The sequence below is a fragment of the Ursus maritimus genome, unplaced genomic scaffold, assembly GCF_017311325.1.
Source record: "Ursus maritimus isolate PB19 unplaced genomic scaffold, ASM1731132v1 scaffold_6, whole genome shotgun sequence".
Taxonomy (NCBI): Eukaryota; Metazoa; Chordata; class Mammalia; order Carnivora; family Ursidae; genus Ursus; species Ursus maritimus.
Window position 1 is genome coordinate 2,337,100 of NW_024426774.1, and position 17,128 is coordinate 2,354,227.

Genomic DNA, 17,128 nt, shown 5'->3' on the forward strand with positions numbered 1-17,128 from the left:
CAACCAGCACGAGAAGCCCTACTTGCTTCTGGAAGCTTCCTGAAGGACGATGTGTGGGTGCTCGCCAGGTTGCGGGGGGAGACTTCCTCTCCTCAAATGATGAGAGTCAAGGTGAGTGTTCTCTTTCCCCATCACCCAAGTCCGAGACCCAAGACAGACAGCACCTGCAGCCCAGGACCAGCTCCACTTAGCAGGCAAAAGTCAGACGTGAAAAGAATCCCCGAGAATCTTCTACCCCCAGTCCCTGCCCCACCTGTTCCGCTCCCCCCTGCTCCCGCCCCTCTGGTCCCAACAAAGGTGACCAGACAGCTGGCTGTAAGCCTGGAGAGCTGCTTGCTAAACACATACTCTGATTGGAGCCATGCTTGACTGTATTTGAACAAGTGTTTTTAATCTGACCAGTACGTTTCCAGGCTTCCGGGCACACAATCAGCCGGTGACCCCCCTGCCTGGCAGACTCAGAAAGACGGAGCAGATCTGACAGTCCCAGAGGGTGCGTGAGCAGATACACATTTCCATTCCTCTTGTGAGTCTCAGACAATACAGTTCTCCGGGCCTCTTCTGTGGGCTGACACCTTGCAGGAGGGAAATGAGAACCACGGGTTGACCCCAGACAGGGAGAAGAAAAAGAGCAGAAGACTCCGAATTCAGTTTCCACAGGAGGGGCCATAAAGACCCAGCCAGGAGACCTGGTGTGTTAGACCACCATGCGCCAGGGGCTGCAGGACGTGAATATAAAAGGTAGATGATGATGACGTAATAGCCTTTCCACGAACACAGCACTTCGGAGCTTACAGGAGGTCTAATGGCTATTTCTTACAACAATCCTGGGAGGGAGGGTTTATAATTCCCATTTCAGATGAAGAACGGGATGCTCCGAGGCCGTGCTCCAGCCGAGCCAAGGGACCTGCCTGGGAAGTGACGGTGGGTGTTGTTCACACCTCGGGAAGGGGAGCAAGATAGGGACCGAGTCCATACAGGTGCCTTGTTTCCTTTTGAAAAGAAGAGTCTGTTCACTACCCATTAGAACAGAAGCCAGTCCGGCGTCAAGAAGAGACACCTCTAGGGGCACCTGGGTGGCTCAGTCGGTGAAGCATCCGACTTGAGTTCAGCTCAGGTCTTGATCTCAGGGGGGTGAGTTCAAGCCCCGTGCTGGGCTCCATGCTGGGCACGGAGCCTACTTAAAACAAAACAAAACAAAACAAAAAAACACAAAACACCAAGAAGAGACAGCTTTAGTCTGGGGTCACCCTCTCCAGCTCGATGAGGCAGGAAGCCTCCTCGAGGCCCAGGACACTGGGGCCCTGAGGGCTGTTTTCTTGTTCAGATGACAGCATCTTCTACGGCCGTGAAGACCACGCTGGTCCAATCACGGCACGCACAGAGGCCAGAGACTGCCGCTTCCTCGACATCCCCGACGTCCAGGGTGGGCACCAGCTCTGCCCCGTGCCCACTGGCAGCCTCTTCGGGCTGTGACAAGCCCACCGAGGTCCCCGCCAGTGAACAAGCTTGTGCAAAACGGGCCATCCAGTGGTGAGGCCGCAGTCATTCTCTGCTTACTACGAACCAGCAGACGGCAGGCCGAAGTGGACGTGCCTTTCTCTGCGGAAGTGACCACGAGGAAGCACTCGGCAGGAGAGAGAGCAGCCTCCAGCTGCTGATCTGTGGGAGGCTGTCTGTGGCTCCGTGGCTGCCGGTGGGAGGCGGGAGCTGAGCAGATCGGCCCAGGGCCCCTCCTGGGCTTCATGCTATATCGCTATGGTCACAACCATAACAGAGGCTCGGCAAGGGCAGGGCCCCCAATATCCTGCTCACTGTTGGTCCCCAGGGCCCAGAGCCCAGCCTGGCGTACAATACATAAGGGTTGAACTAATTTACCAAATCGTACAGAGTAATCACCGTTCGCACTAAAGACAGCATGCCTAGCTTTGTGAAAAGATTTTGTTCTGGTTGTTGTTTCGGGTAGGTGGTCCCTTGATGCATTTTTATTTATTTATTTTTTTTAGTGTTTCTGTCAGGAAAGGCAAGGGCACACAGCATTAATAATTAGACAAACAGAAAGGAGGGCAAAATTATGTCAGAAATCACTAGACTGTAGTCAATAAAACGTATGACCTTTGTTTAGAAAAATTTCATTCACACGCACAATTTCAGAAATAGAAGTCAGGCTTATTCCTTTTCCAGGACAACTGGGATACACCCAGGAAACCACAGGGACACGCCCGGTCTCCATGGTAACCTACCTGTTTCCAGGGATTGGAGCGCTTCCTTCCTGCCTCCGTGTGGAATCCTACGATAAACTGAGGACCCAGCTTTCAAAAATAATAATTTCTGAGTGCTGTAGCCATACTAATTTTTTTAAAGATGGTTTCCTTATGGTTAAGATCCTGAAATAGTTTGCCAGATGTGTGTGGAATTTTGCTGACAATTATTTCCTTGCTCAGGACAAGCAATATGGACTGCAGACTATAAAAATGTGATTTTTTAAAATTTCAAATCCAAGAAACTATAAGCAGACAGAGCTGGTAACAAAGGCAACCTCCGGTTTTTCACATTATATAGCGGTATTGTCTGCCTGGAGAGACGGCCCAGGCACCAGTGTCTCTCCCTCATTTACCTGAAATTCACCCTTCCTATTAGCCAAGTTCTCTGATGGCTGGACTCAACTTCATAACCTTCCACTGCTGACTCAGTATCCTGGACTCAGACAGATCAAACCTCTGAAAAAGTAACAGCCTAAGAAGCCTCTGGAGCGATGCCACTGAAAGTCAGGCACGGCCCTCACAAGGGCTAAGAGGGTCCTGCTTCCCAGCCAGTAAATAAAGACAGTCAACCCAGTGTCAACCCAACGTCAACCCAGTGTCAACCCAATGTCAACCCAACGTCAACCCAACATCGACCCAACGTCAACCCAGCACCAACCCAACACCAACCCAACATCAACCCAACATCAACCCAATGTCAACCCAACACCAACCCAACATCAGCCCAAGTCCACCCAACGTCCAAGGCAGGAGCAGCACAGGGAGTGAGGAAGGATCACCTCCAAGTGGAAGGAGATGAAGACCAGTAGTTTCACTCTCAGGTGGGCATGAAGCAAGGGAAGGGATGGGGAATAGAAAAAGTTATTTTCAAAAAGAGAGCTGAAAAGCAGTCTGACTGACAAAACAGCAAGGAGATTCTCCCTGGAAGAAGGCCACTGTGCTCAACACCTGGTGACGAGAAAAGCAAAGGAAAAGCAACAGAAGCCGAGACCAGGCACGGGCAGCGTGAGGACACCAACCAGCTCATTCAAATACCCCAGATAATCCCTGCGGGAGCCACAAAGTCTCTTCTAGATCAAGAAGCAAAGTGAAAACTCAAATTCGAGCAAGTAAAAAAGAAGAAACATATTCTTGACCATAAACAAACTCTACCCTCTGCCATGTTGGGTTGGTGAATTTCTAGGAAGGCTCAGAACATTCTTCTTCATAACCAGTTAATAAAGTTACTCAGCATTGAATTTAGATGAGATTAGCAAATTCTAATGATGCATTATGATAAATTTCCATTAATTCAAATCATCACAACTATGGAATTCGTGGGTTCCAGACAGTCTGACTATAAAAAGAAAGTTTGCTAAGCAAATAACAGGGTAAACAAGGTTATCGGAGGAATGTGTCCTTGGGGTTCCTTTTAAAATCTTTTTTTTTTTCCTAATTGCAAGAGTCATACACACCCATTGGTGAAGATTCAGGGTGTAGAGAAATATGAAAAAGCAGGAAGGAGAAACCACTCATGAGCCCATCAGATTCAACCACTGTTAAAAGTTCGGTATATGCCCTTCTCATTTATTTTCTCTGACTTTTTTTTCCCCTCACAAACATAACTGGAATGAAACTGTTCATATAGTTCTATACCTTGCTCCCCAGCCCCATATTTAGTAGAAATGTTTAAATTGCTTATTTTCAACTCCTTTAGCAAAAACTAGCATCCTATAACCATAAATGTGCTCATTTCAAAAAATTCTTTTTTCTTAAGATTTTTTAAATTAATTAATTAATAGAGAGAGAGAGAGAAAACGCTGGGGGAGGGGCAGGGAGAGGGGGAGAGACTCTCGGAGCGGACTCTGCCCTGAACACAGAGCCCAACACAGGGCTCGGTCTCACAACCCTGAGATCATGACCTGAGCCAAAACCAAGAGTTGGCTGCTTAACCGACTGAGCCGCCCAGGCAACCCCTCAAAGAATTCTTAATAATTCATTAACTCAATTAATTCAGGAGTTTGCATTACTACATACTTTTGCCCAAAATAACACAATTTCTTGTCTTCTATAATACTCCCTAATTCTCCCTAATTCACAATTAGTCAAAAAGCTCAGTCCCCCAGTTTCGTGATCATCAGCAGTAAGGACCTCCCAGAAAGAACCGAGTTGCACCATTACAAAGAGCAGGGGTGTATCCTCCACACTGGTTTTCCCTGGGCGGGTCCTCTTAAAGGGACAGTCAACAGCTTCTAAATCAGGAACTGGATGTAGAACCTAAGAACTTTGCTCCACTGCCAGCCTTCTGTGCTCCCACTGCCGTAGCTCACCTCCTTTGCACCAGGAGCCCATCCTCTTCATCTCAGCTTCCTTCACACACACAGCACCGGTCCTGGCACAGGAAGTTACAGGAACGTGCTGAATGGACGGAGGGGTGGATGAAGCACACAGACCCCCCTCCCCAACTGCAGTATCCTCTGACCTTCCCCTTCCTTCTCATCTGTGCTCCACAGATCTGACCCTCCACAGGACCAGCCTCTGAATTAGGGTGCCGGCTCTTGCTAAGGTGTCTGTACTTTCTAAGACGTTCTTTTTCTATTTTTATTTCTTTTTTTTTTTGCAGTCAATTTAGCTAGGAAAATTCTCTCTGTGCTTTATGCTGGGTGTGCCCTACAATGCAAGTTTACATTTTTTTTTAAGATTTTATTTTTAAGGGGCACCTAGGTGGCTCAGACAGTGAAGCGTCTGCCTTCAGCTCAGGTCATGATCTGCAGGTCCTGGAATCGAGCCCCACCTTGGGCTCCCTGCTCAGCGGGGAATCTTTAAAGGGAAAAGATTTTATTTTTAAGTAATCTCTAACCCAACGTGGGGCTCAAACCCACAACCCCGAGATCAAGAGTCGCATGCTTGCTTGACAGACTAAGCCAGCCAGGCGCCCCTCAAGTTTACGTTTTTAAACATTTCTCCTGAACTGGAGAGCTGATGGAGAATGTAGAGGCTCCCTAGTCCTGAACTCCATTTGACAAACAAGGAAACTGAGATCTGGAGAGGGAAAACCACTCGCGCCTAGTTAAAGGCAGACATCCATAATCAGATGGGGATCATTCCACCAGCCCAGAAAGCCTTGATGGCTTCTGTACCACGGTGCTGCAATTTTAGCGAATGGGTAAAACACTCGCCAATCAGTGATGAGCACAGAAAACAGTGCTGACCTGCCAATCATACACTCAGCCTGCAAAGCAAGCCCCTTTGGCAAAGGTGTTAAGGTAAATGCTTCAATTCCTCCACCGTCCTACAGCCGGGGAAGGGAGTGGTGGTTTAGCCACACGTCTGGGCATCTACTGTGTTCCAGGCTCTGTGCCAGAGATGGGGGGCCACGGAGGAGAAATCCACAAGGTCCTACATGCAAAGCGGCCCACTGCCCTGGGAGAGGCAGACAAGCACAGTGCCCAACCAGGAAGGGCAGGCTCCGGCCAGCACTGGCGAAGAGGGGTAGCAAAGGGTCTGGAGAATACAACTGGGGCCAAATTTGTCCTCCCTGGAAGGGCCATGGGGAACTCAAGGGAATAGGTACCACCGGCTCTCTCCTGGGCCTGCAGGACAGGTGATTTGTCTGTCAAGGCTCTCCAGAAAAACAGAACCAATAAGAGATATACGTATGAGGAGACTTACTGGACTTGGCTCATGCAATTCTGGAGGCTGAGGAGTCCCACAACCTGCCATCTGCAAGCTAGAGACCCAGGAAAGTTATTCAATCCAAGTCCAAAGGCTGGAGAATCAAGGCAGCCGATGGTGTTAAGTCCCAGTCAGAGTCCAAAGGCCTGAAAACCAGCAGTACTGATATCCAAGGACAAGGGAAGACAGACATCCCAACTCAAGTTGACACCTTCCACTGCCTTTTCGTTCTATTCAGGCCCTCAGTGGATTGAATGATGCCTGCACACATCGGTGAAGGGGGTCTTTGGTACTCAGTCTACCAATTCAAATGCTAACGTCTTCCAGAAACACCCTCATAGACACATCCAGAAATAAAGTTTCACCAGTTATCCGGGCATCCCTTAGGCGAGTCAAATTGACATATAAAATTAACCATCACAGGTGGGATTTTCCAAGAATATTCCAGATCAGTGAGTCTCATGAGGCCTCTTTTAGAGTAACATTCCATCACCCACCCATTTGGGTTCTCTATGCCTACCATCATCTTGTACTAACTTCTCTCGTTACACTCCTAACAGTACGTGTCCCCCCGCAACCTGCCAGCAAAGAACAGCTAACTCAACAGAAATGGGCCATGTGAAGCAGTGACCCAAAGGTTGGGAAGCAATGTGGAGACTGGATGGTGGTGGTGATGGTGGTGGTGAAGGTGATGATGATTACAGTGATGATGATGATAACGGTGATGGTGGTAATAGTGATGATGGTGATGATGGTGGTGATGGTGCTGAGTATAAGGAGGATGATGATGGTGATGGCAGTGACGATGGTGGTGACAGTGATGGGTGATGATGATGGTGATGGTAATGGTGGTAATGACGGTGATGAGGAGGAGGAGGATGGTGACGGTAATGATAGTAATGATGGTGATGATGGTAATGAGGAGGAGGAGGAAGAGAATGATGATGGTGATAGTGGTGATGGTGGCAATGGTGACGGTGGCGATGGTGAAGGTGAGGAGGATGGTGATGATAGTGATGGTAGTAACGATGCTGGTGGCTATGATGAGGATGACGGTGAAGGTGGTGATGATGATGGTGGCGGTGATGACTAAGATGAGGAGAATGATGGTGATGGTGGTGATGAAGGTGAGGAGGAGGATGGTGATGGTGGTGATGAAGGAGGAGGTGGCGAATGGTGATGGTGGTGATGATGGTGATGGTGGCGATGAGGGGGATGACTATGGTGAGGAGGAGGATGGTGATGGTGGTGATGAAGGAGGAGGAGGATGGTGATGGTGGTGATAATGGTGAGGAGGAGGGGGAGGAGGATGGTGATGGTGGTGATGACTGAGATAGTGATGGTGAGAATGCCAATGTGGATGAACTGGGAAGCCAGCATGTAGCCCAGAACAAAGCACAGGCGGAAGGAGCAGTGGGCCACAGTGAGATCTTCGCACTGCTTGGAGGGCCCTGGCGGAGAGAACCTGGAATTCCTCACCTGTGCTATAACTCCCCTCCCCCTACTTCCTCCAGTGATAGCGAACATCATTTCCCAATGCATAAGCTTTCACCCTACAGCTAGCTCTGAAAACAATCAGCCAGGCCATTTTGTTTTGAGGGCAGACAATAGCATATCACCAAGAACATAAGCTAATAAAAGCAGCAATTCTTCATCCCATCTTCAGAGAGAAAGGAGAGGGACAAACCCTCCCCAGAGAATAAGAATGGATCGTAAGTGCCAAAGGTCCAGCAGGAAAGAAAGCCAAGCCTCAACATCTGTCCGAGGCCTCTTTCTACCCTCACTTACTGAAAAGAAAGACACCCAAGGAAGGCAAAGCAGCCACCACATTTTGTCTCCCACCCTTGGAAGCTGAGCCAGACTGTCCAGGCTGCGTCACCAAGCATGGGATTGGCACTGCATGACTGAGGATTTTTAATAAAGCCTTATTCCTGCCACTGCCGCCCCACGCTTTGGAGAGAGAGAGAGAGAGAGAGCGAGCGCGCGCCACCAGTCCTGCCCACCCACAGCCCTGCCTTGGGCCCACGGCGGGGCATAGGCTCTTCTAGACATCCCACACTCACTGTGGCAGGAGTGACTCTCCAGCCCCACATGTAAATACAGAAAATTGTACGATGTTGGAAATGATTTGTTTTTAAACCCAGGTGATTGATTTTGAGAAGTTCTTGCTTCCCTCCAAAAATGGATTGCTGCACAGCAAAGAGAAAGGATGGGAGTGACAGGGAAGGGTGGGGAGCTGTCGTCAATTCTGTTTTCTGGAAATGTCTGTTAAATGCACAGGAAGGAAGCAAAGACTTGAGCATTTTGCTGCTGGAGGGGGAGAAAAGTGCTGTGATCCATACACACGATGGCAGAGAATCGTAATCCTGCCGGTGTTCCCAAGTGTCCCCGGGGCAGCCCACTGGCACACTAGCAGGCTCACAAGCAAACTCAAAAAATGCTTCCAAGCACTCTGGGAGGCAAGGGATCAAGAGGTCGGGGCCTCACTGGGTCTGAGGAATTACCTAACCTAGATCTTTTTGTGCAGCCCCCCAAGTTTGGGGTCACCACGGCTGTGTCAGAGACCCTCAGAAAGGCTTCTGAGAAGACATGAGCTGGGCAATCCAAAATGGCAGCTCCCTAACCTCCAAAACATGGCCCACACCAGCTCCCTTCCAGGAGCCTTCACACGCACTCACAGACTCTCACATCAAATGCTTTGCTACTACAGTCTGGGTCAAAAGATGCCTAATAAACCTGAAAATGAAAAGAAATCCTTAGTGGCAGAGGAGGCATTGCCCAAGAACATTTAAGTGGCAACAATGGCCACCAACACTTACCACAGACATGTGACCAGCCGAAGACTCCACACTACTCCATGTCCACATTCCATGTGATAGTCTAACATGGTCCCAGAACCCCTTCACAACCGTGAGCAAACTTGGGCTCACCCAGATGATAAATGACAGAGCAGAGCCTGACTCAAACCCAGGTCTGCCGGACCCCAACATCCCTGATCTTCGGAAAGAAACAAGACACTCTTGTTGTCTATCGCGAAAGTTCTCTGCCTCAGTGGGAGAGAAAGACAGACCATTTGTGTTTTCTGTTTGGTTTTGTTTTTTACCTCTATAGGAGGGTTTCTCTTTGGTTTTGGTTTTTGTTTTCTTAAGTTTGTTGGTTAACGGACAGCAAAGAGAGACCATTTGTGACCTCCTGGTCCACACACCAGACCCAGATCTACCCGCCTATGCTGCGCATACAATTTCTGTGACTCAATTTGCAATCTGTAAAATGGGGTCTCCTCCTTTGCTTTTCCTCAAAGAACAAAAATAACCCAAGAAGGGAATTCTTCTGAAATGCTCACGGCGGGCAAGTGCTCGCCTCTCCCAGGGTCCCTGTCCGTCTCCCTCCCAGGAGACCTCTCCACGCCCACGCACGCTCACGTCACCCCTAACTGGTCAGCTGTGAGCCAATACTGAGCAAATGAAGACACACCGTGTACCGCTCACGCCCCCCAAGTAATTTCCATGGCTTGGAGGCCATTACAAGAAAAATTGAACATCACTCCGGGAAAAGCCCCAGAAGGGCAGATCCTGACTACCAAACAGGGGTGGGAGAGAAAGCGACCTGGCTGAATTCTTGGCTCTTCTACTTCTTGCCCACGGCTTTGGGTGAGTTGGTGTGCTCTGTGCATCCTGGATTTTTCCGTTTAAAAAAAGGGTTTGACCCCTTTTGCCTCACCCTATACTTTAAATTCAAACCCCCTGCTGGATACTCAGGAGCTGACAAGAGAAAAGGGGGGAAGGAACTTCATTGAGCACAGCCAATAGGCCCTGCAGGAACCCAGCGCTGTGCTAGGGAAGAAATGGGGGCCAGAAGGACGCAGTCACTGCGTCAAAGAGCTGGCCAGCCTGCAGGCAGGCAAGCACCCAGACTCTTTGATCAGCCTGAGGGAGCAATCAATTCTCCCTGGAAAACTCCAGGAAAGCCTCAAGGAGGAGGCCCTGGAGCCAAATCTATAAACGCAGAAAGAAAAGGCAAATCTCGAGACAGAAAGCCCATTGGCGGTTGCCTGGGGGTGGGGGCAGGGACAGAGAGTGACAATAAATGGGCAGGAGGGAGCTTTCTGGGGTGATGCAAGGGTTCTAAAACTGGATTGTGGTGACGGTTGCACAATTCTGTAAATTTACTGAAAAGTACTGGATTGTACATTTGCAATGGGTACGCTTCACGGTATATAAATTATATCTCAATAAAGCTGTTAATTAAAAAGGTTTTTTTTCAAGGATGAGTAGGCGTTTAGCAGATAAAGAAGTCTGGGTGGGAGAGAAGAAAGGCAGGTGCTGTGGCAACCCGGCTACCCTCACCCTCCCAATCTCACCTCCCCCCAGACACCTGCACCCCTCCCAGCACAGCTGAGGAAAGCTCCCAGAGCCAGCTCCCCCCACCTCCCTGCCCCACCCTAGCCCAGGCGGAGGAGCTTCCCTGGAGCACTTGCCAAGCTCTGAGGGCTCCTCAGGTGGTCTCTCCAACCCCCAGCCCAAGCTGGGCTCTGGCAGGGGGAAGCCTGCGTCCGGGTTTCAGAGTCCAGCTTTCAGAGTCCGGCGTGGAGCAAGGCACTCGGCAGGTGTTCAGAAGAACACTTACTGATCAAGAGCATGAAACTGGGGTGGGTGGGCGGGGAGGGGCAGGAGTGCAGAGTGACCTGATGACAACAATGACTGCAACGGAAGCAGAGCTCCAGGATAAGGGGTGAGAAAGCGGGATGGAGAGCAGGGGCTAGAGCAACCGAGGACCGACCAATTCACGATTTCCGGGCAGAGAAAGGAAAAGAGCCAGAAACACTCCTGAGGTTTCTAGCTGTTAATGAGCAAGTAGGAGAGCCGCATTCACTGCAACAGGTGAGAGGGACCCGCTTGGGGGTGGAAGGAAGTTCTGGGCTCTGTTTTGATGTGGCGCAGCGTGGGGCCTGCCCCCCAGCGTTGGGTCTGAGCCTGGGGAGAGCTCAGGTTTGCTCACCTGCCAAGGCACGGACGTGAGCCCAGGTGAAAGGAGAGCACTTAGAATGGTGTCTGACCAAGGGACACCTCCCTGGCTGAACGAAACACAGAGCAAGGGAAGATTTCAGCTGGGACAACAGAGTACAGAGGCAATCCAGGGAGACTTCCACGGGGAGAACACGCACCCCGCAAAGCCTTCTTTCTGTCTGCAGAAGCATGGCAGCTTTATCCACGGAGTACAAATGTAACTACCCTGAGTGCTTCTTAGCCAAGGGTCATAGACCCATCACTCGCTCCTCAGAAACTTCTCCTCGAGTGAGGTGGGTGGGACTGATGCCAGCAACCGCCCCCCCACCCGTCTCCTGGCTTCCTGCCAACCCGAGCTGCACCTCCCAAGCTGAAAAGCAACAGATATCGGAAAACACAGCTGCTGGATTAGCAGGTGTGGGGGGGTGCGCTTGGCTTAGAAAGATAAATGCAGGGGTGCCTGGGTGGCTCAGTAGGTTAAGCGGCTGCTTTCAGCTCAGACTGTGATCTTGGGGTCCTGGGATCGATGGAGCCCCGCATCAGGCTCCCTGCTCAGCAGGGAGTCTGCTTCTCCCTCTTCCTCTGCTCCTCCTCCTGCTTGTGCTCATGCGTGCTCTCTCTCTCTCTCTCTCAAATAAATATTTTTAAAAAAAGAAAAAGGTAAATGAAAAGAGCCCCAAGAAGACATCTTTGCCCACCTGATGCCAGCAGGGGAGGGCTGTAACAGGAAGAGCCTGGGATCTCTCCGAAAGTGTCTTTAGTTAGTCATGCCTCATAAATGCAGAGATATGAAGCTTTGCCTCTGAAATTCAATTAGACTTGAAAGGACATGGCCAAGGCAGAGTTCTCTTAAAGGATTTACTGTGCTTTCCTGATGATAAGAAGAAAAAAAATCTTTAGACTTGCACCTTGCTCATCAGTGCCTAAGAGATGTTCACCTGTCAAACCGTATTGATCACCAGAAGTTACATTAAAACCCATGCCACTAGATTCCAACCTTTTCTTTCTTTTCTTTTTTTTCTTTTTTTTTTTTTTGTGGAAAGTGATTTGAAAGAAATCTTTTCCCCCATGGAGCAAGAGTCACTGAGCCAGCCCCCACCTAAGCCTGCTCTATCTCCGTATACCATTACCTGTCACCCCCTGATTAGAAACTCAACCCAAAGGGAAGAGGACAAGAGCTACATGAGAGGCCCAGAGGCACAGCCTTACGTGTGGGCATGAAAACACCAAAAAAACCCAATGAGACTGTGGGAGAGTGGTGAAGCCCAAAGTAGAGCGCGATTAAGGCTTATAAGTGCCCTCCTTCCCCAGACACAATGACATCCGGGGCTGACAAACTAGAAAAACACACATAATCCCCCATCAAGCCCTGGCTCGCAAATCACAAACGGGAAGCATTATCCCATAACAAACAAGCATGGTGTAGGGCTTGCTGGCATGCTAGACTCTAACACAAACCCGATCCTGATCTAGATAAAATTTCGGCAGCCAAAGCGCTCACTCTGTGGTGCCAGATAAACTCTGGGGCTCCTTAGTAGTATCCAGGATGAACCCGGCTCCCAATGACCTGTGCACTTGACCACTTATGAGTGGCTATACTAGGTCCCAGGATAAGTTGGGGGGAAGGACCGTAGGCTAATACACAAACGCCTAATAGGGTATTCTTATGGGAAAAGGCGACCCTGGGAACCGTGCACTTGGAGCCCAAGGGGCAGTGGGTCCGACCCCCCCAGAAAGACAGCAAACACGACTGCTTTAGCAGGATGAAACCCCAGAGCAACTCCAGGAAGAGACAGAGCTCGGGAAGGAGGAGGCCCGGATGGGGCTGTGCGGGAAGGCGAGTCTACTCCTTGTCGCTCAACAGCTTATATTTCCAATTCTGCACAGCCCAGTGGCCAAAAAGGGGCATTAAGATAAAATTCTGAAGAAATTAGTCCAGGCTGCTTTATATCTCTTAGAGTTTCCCTCTAGAGGGCTTATTGGAAATGAATGGATCACCGGCTAGGGTTTGGGCAAATCTTTGTTCTTCTGGGGGTTTGACCTGTTGTTTCTCCACAAGTCTGCACTTCCAGGCATCTGCTTCCCAATGCCAAGCGTCCCCAATTATTATCGCACGTTGACATCTATTTTTCACCTTACAAAAAGCGTCCAGGTGGACCCCAAAGGGAGCAGGCAAGGCTAAAACGCACCACATCCCACGGCAAGCGAGAAGCAGAACCCCTGGGCCTTCCCTCCGGCACATTATCCAATAAAACCTCAAGAGCTCAGTAATTACAGGCGCTCTCAAAAGTGAAACAGAAATAGATCGAGGGCCGAAACACTGGTTTGCTTGAGACAAAGGGCTGGTTTTAAGCAGGAAAACACAAAACAACAACCCCAACAACAAACAGCCCGGCTTTTGGTCTGTCTCCTGAGCTGAGAAAGCCAGCCTGATTTTTTTTTCACTCTTATTCAATCTGATTATGGGGAAGAGAGAAGGATTCGGATGAAAAGCCCTTTTCTCCTCCAGGATATAAAACCATTTTATGCAGCAGAAAAAGCAGGTTGCATTCTAAGTGTGCCCCTGACACCAAATCGGATGAAAACTTAGCTCATCCAGGTCCCCTGGCCTGCCGTCACCACTGAGACCCCAGGATTCGGGGCTGGCAGAAGACAGACCAAGCAAGAGCTTTCTGCTCCTGTGTCATAAAAGCCTGCAAATGATTCCAGCTTCCCTGAGCACACCCACCGGGAGCAGGTGATCCGGGGAAACACATCCCATACCCACGCCCAGCCCAGCTGATGATCCCCACAGCCCCGTGCCCATTCCATGCCGATGCTCCATTTTGAGAGCGTCATGCACCATGAGGTCGGCTGCTCCCTTCTTGAAAGGCTATTTGTTTTTCCGACTGGGAAGGGTCCTGAGAGGAAGGAAGAAACCACAGCGATGGAGGGAAGGAATCTCCAGCTCTGGCAGAAGGCAGCAGGGCAGCCAGGGCCAGCTGGCCCTGCTGGGTCTAGCAAGCGCTAGGCTGCGGTTGGCAGGACTCTCCCCGGGAGTGAATCGTGGTTAGAGGGAGCGCACGTTCACTGCAGTTCAATGTTACGTAGCAGTAGGCTTCAAACCAAATATTTTAGAAATTAAGGTGCAGGACTAGGAGGAAGGATCCCTCGGCCTCCTGCGTAAGGCTGATCCAACAGAGCCGCAGTTGGGTGGGTGGGGGGAGGGTCGGAGGGTGTCCAAAGCCGAGGCCCAAGGCAGCACTTGAGGTCCTGGCAAACACCCTCCCCTAGGGGGACTAGGTGTTGGCCGGGAGTAAAGGGGATGGCCTTCAGCTTGACCAGGCCGGGCCGGGATGCCCTGGGAGCCCGAGGTCCATCTCTGCGAGAAGCATCACTTCCACGCCCTGGCTGTCAGGCTGTGCGAGCTGCAAGCCCCGGGGGACTAGGCACTTGTTGAACAAAAAGGCTCCCGACTCCAGCAGCCGCCGCAGTTGGCCAGGAGAGGGACCCCCAGCTCGGGCGCGGGAGCCTTCGCTGCTGGGCGCCGCGCGCTCCTGCACACCCGAGGCGGCGCCGCCCGGGAGGTGCGGCGAGCAGACAGCGCACCCGGCAGCCTAAACTTTCTCGAATCTCGGTGCTTCGCAGTTAAGTTAGGGCCGTGAGAAAGGCACATAACACGCGCGGGGCGGGGGGGGCGAGCAGGGGATGTAATAGCCCCACCCACGATAAAGGAAAAAATTGATTAATAAAGGGAGAGACACTAATTGACACTAATTCAACTAACTTAGCACCTACTATGTGCCAAGCGCTGGGCCGAGAGCTATCTTTAGTGCGTTCTCATTTTAAATGTCACGGCAGACCCCGAGGGAGGAACTGTCCCCATTTGATAGAGAAGCAAACCTAAGCCAGAGAAGGTGGCGTGTCTGGCCCAGGTCGCAGTGCGGGTCACAGCGAGGCCAGGGCTCTTAACGCCGGAGCAGGGCTCTGTCCATCGCCCCTCGGCCTAGTACGGAGGAAGCAGATGGCCGCCGCGCCAGCCCCCTACCCTGGCCGGAGCGCACCTGCCACCCACGTGGGCCGCGCGGACCTGCCCCCCAGCGGGGCTAGCCCAGGCTGCCCACAAGAGAGCCGCTCTAGCTCCTTTGGATCCCAGCTGTCCCCGGGTCCCTGGAGCTCCGCACTGCGCCGGCCGGCGGGAGACAGAGGGCTCCGCACGCAGGGCTGGACCGCCCACGCCCACCCTGCCACCAGCGCCCCACGCGCAGCCGCTCATACCAGCCACCCGCCCCGCACCCGTCCCCACCAGCAACTGCGCCCGGACACACAATTCCACAAACGCAACCCAAAATGTGCACACCCACTGTACACACGGATCCCCACGAGGACACGCCATTCCAGGGACACACCACCGTCCTCGGTCACCCACAACTCCACCACGCAGACAAACACAGGCACCCCCAACACACACGCGCGCGCACACACACACACACACACACATGCAGAGAGCCCGCTCACAGCTCACGCCGGTGCACACGCCCGCACTCTCCGCAGCAGCCAGCCCCCAGCTGCCCTACCTGCTCCGGCGCAGGACGCGGTCCGCCGGCTTCCCGAGCCCAAGTTCGGAGCGGCTGGCGCTGGGGCGGGCGCGGGCCGCTGCCCGGGACGAGCGCGCCGAGGCCGGGAAGGGTGGCTAGGAGCGCGGGCCTCTGTGCGCCCGCAGCCTCCGCCCCGGCCCTGCGCTCATCGCCTCCCAGAAAAACAAAAGGAAGCCGGCAGCGAGGGAGGGAGCGAGGTGGAGGCGCCCGCCCGTCCGCCGGTCCGCCCGTCCGCCGCCTGCAGTCGCCGCGGCCCGCCTGCCAGCGCCGGGAAGGAAGGGACTCGAAGGCGGGACCCGGAGGCGGGGGCCGGGGGCGGGGCGTGCGGCCGAGGCTGGCGCACAAGTTTCCTGCGGACCCGCCCCCGCTCCGGCCACGCCCCCAGGCTTGGCCACGCCCACCCACCCTGCTTGGGTCGCGCCCCCGTCCCTAGCCACGCCCCTTGTTGGCCCTTCGGTGCCGGGCCTCTAAGCCTTCCAAGCCTGGCCGGTCGCTTGCTCTTCAGCGCACTCTCCGCCCAGCCTGGGCCCTGACTCGATCCCAGTCCCGGGTGGGTTTGGGCGCAGTAGCGGAGCCGAGCACCGGTTCCGCTTCCCTAACCCTTGGCCTTTGGCCTGCGGGTGTGGGAGAGGCGGGGAGGCGGCACCGGGAGGGGCCAGCTCCGCGCCCACTCCCCCGCCTCCCCAGTCCTCCGCAGGAAGTGCGGCCGGGGTGGCCCAGAAAGGGAAGAGGCCGAGGCCGGAGTCGCCCCAGGCCGTCTCCCAGGGCCCTCTGGCACCCTCACCGCCAGTCCCCTAAGCACAAACCATCAGCCTTGCCGCGCCTCTTTCCGGGAAGAAGCCGAAGACCGGGAGGAGGGACACCTGAGTTGCAGTTCTGGCTGCCTTTGCGGGTTCTGGGCGATTTGGGCAAGTCTCTGAGACTCCCTCCCGGGGGCTTGGTTTCCCCACCTATAAAATGGACGGGAGGAGGAGCAGGCTTCTTCGGGCTCTTCCCTCCCTGACATGCTGTGGGTCTTCAGTCTCTGCTGAGGAAGGGACTTGGTGGACATCTCGCTCCCAGAGACAGGCAGCCTGGGAGCCGGGGAGAGACAAACCTGTGTTTCCTGTGGACTTCCTCTGTGCCCCTCCGAAGGCCCCTACCTGAGAAGGAAGGAAGAAAGGACTGTGCTTCCCAGAGCCCCTCACCCCAGTAGCTCCTGAAAATCTGGGCAAAAAAGCAAATATATACACACACCCACCACTACCACCACCACCCACCCCAAACATCCCCGAAGAAAGGTAACCACAGAAACAGCCCTGAATGTGGAGCTGGGCGTTAGTGTTAGGCTGAGACAGACTGTCGTTCTGGCGTCTCCAGGGGAAAACTCGAATCCTCCTCCACAAAAACCCGGTGAGTGAACTCCCACCACCCAGGGTGCTGCTGAGAGGCATGCTGGTGGGCAGCTGGGGGGCCATAGCTGGGCTGGCAGGCCAGGTGGTCCGAGCCCAGACCCCTCTCTCAGCAAGCAAATGGCAAAACCAACCCAGAGGGAGTGAGTCTCCCAGGCAGCCCTGCTGTGGGAACCAAATGCAGTAATGATTGTGAGCGTCAGCGGCATGGGGCGGTGGTGATGTCACACCCAGAG

General features: G+C 52.8%; 1 protein-coding gene across 2 annotated transcripts in view; it reads right to left on the reverse strand.

Annotated features, from left to right (window-relative positions):
- HPCAL1 (hippocalcin like 1) overlaps positions 1 to 15,779 on the reverse strand; it is a 113,463-nt gene extending 97,684 nt beyond the window's left edge. For both annotated transcript variants that reach the window (XM_040622803.1, XM_040622802.1), the window contains exon 1: positions 15,481 to 15,779. The gene's annotated coding sequence lies outside the window, so the exon portion shown is untranslated. The remainder of the gene's footprint in view (positions 1 to 15,480) is intronic.
- Between the last annotated feature and the right edge of the window lie 1,349 nt (positions 15,780 to 17,128).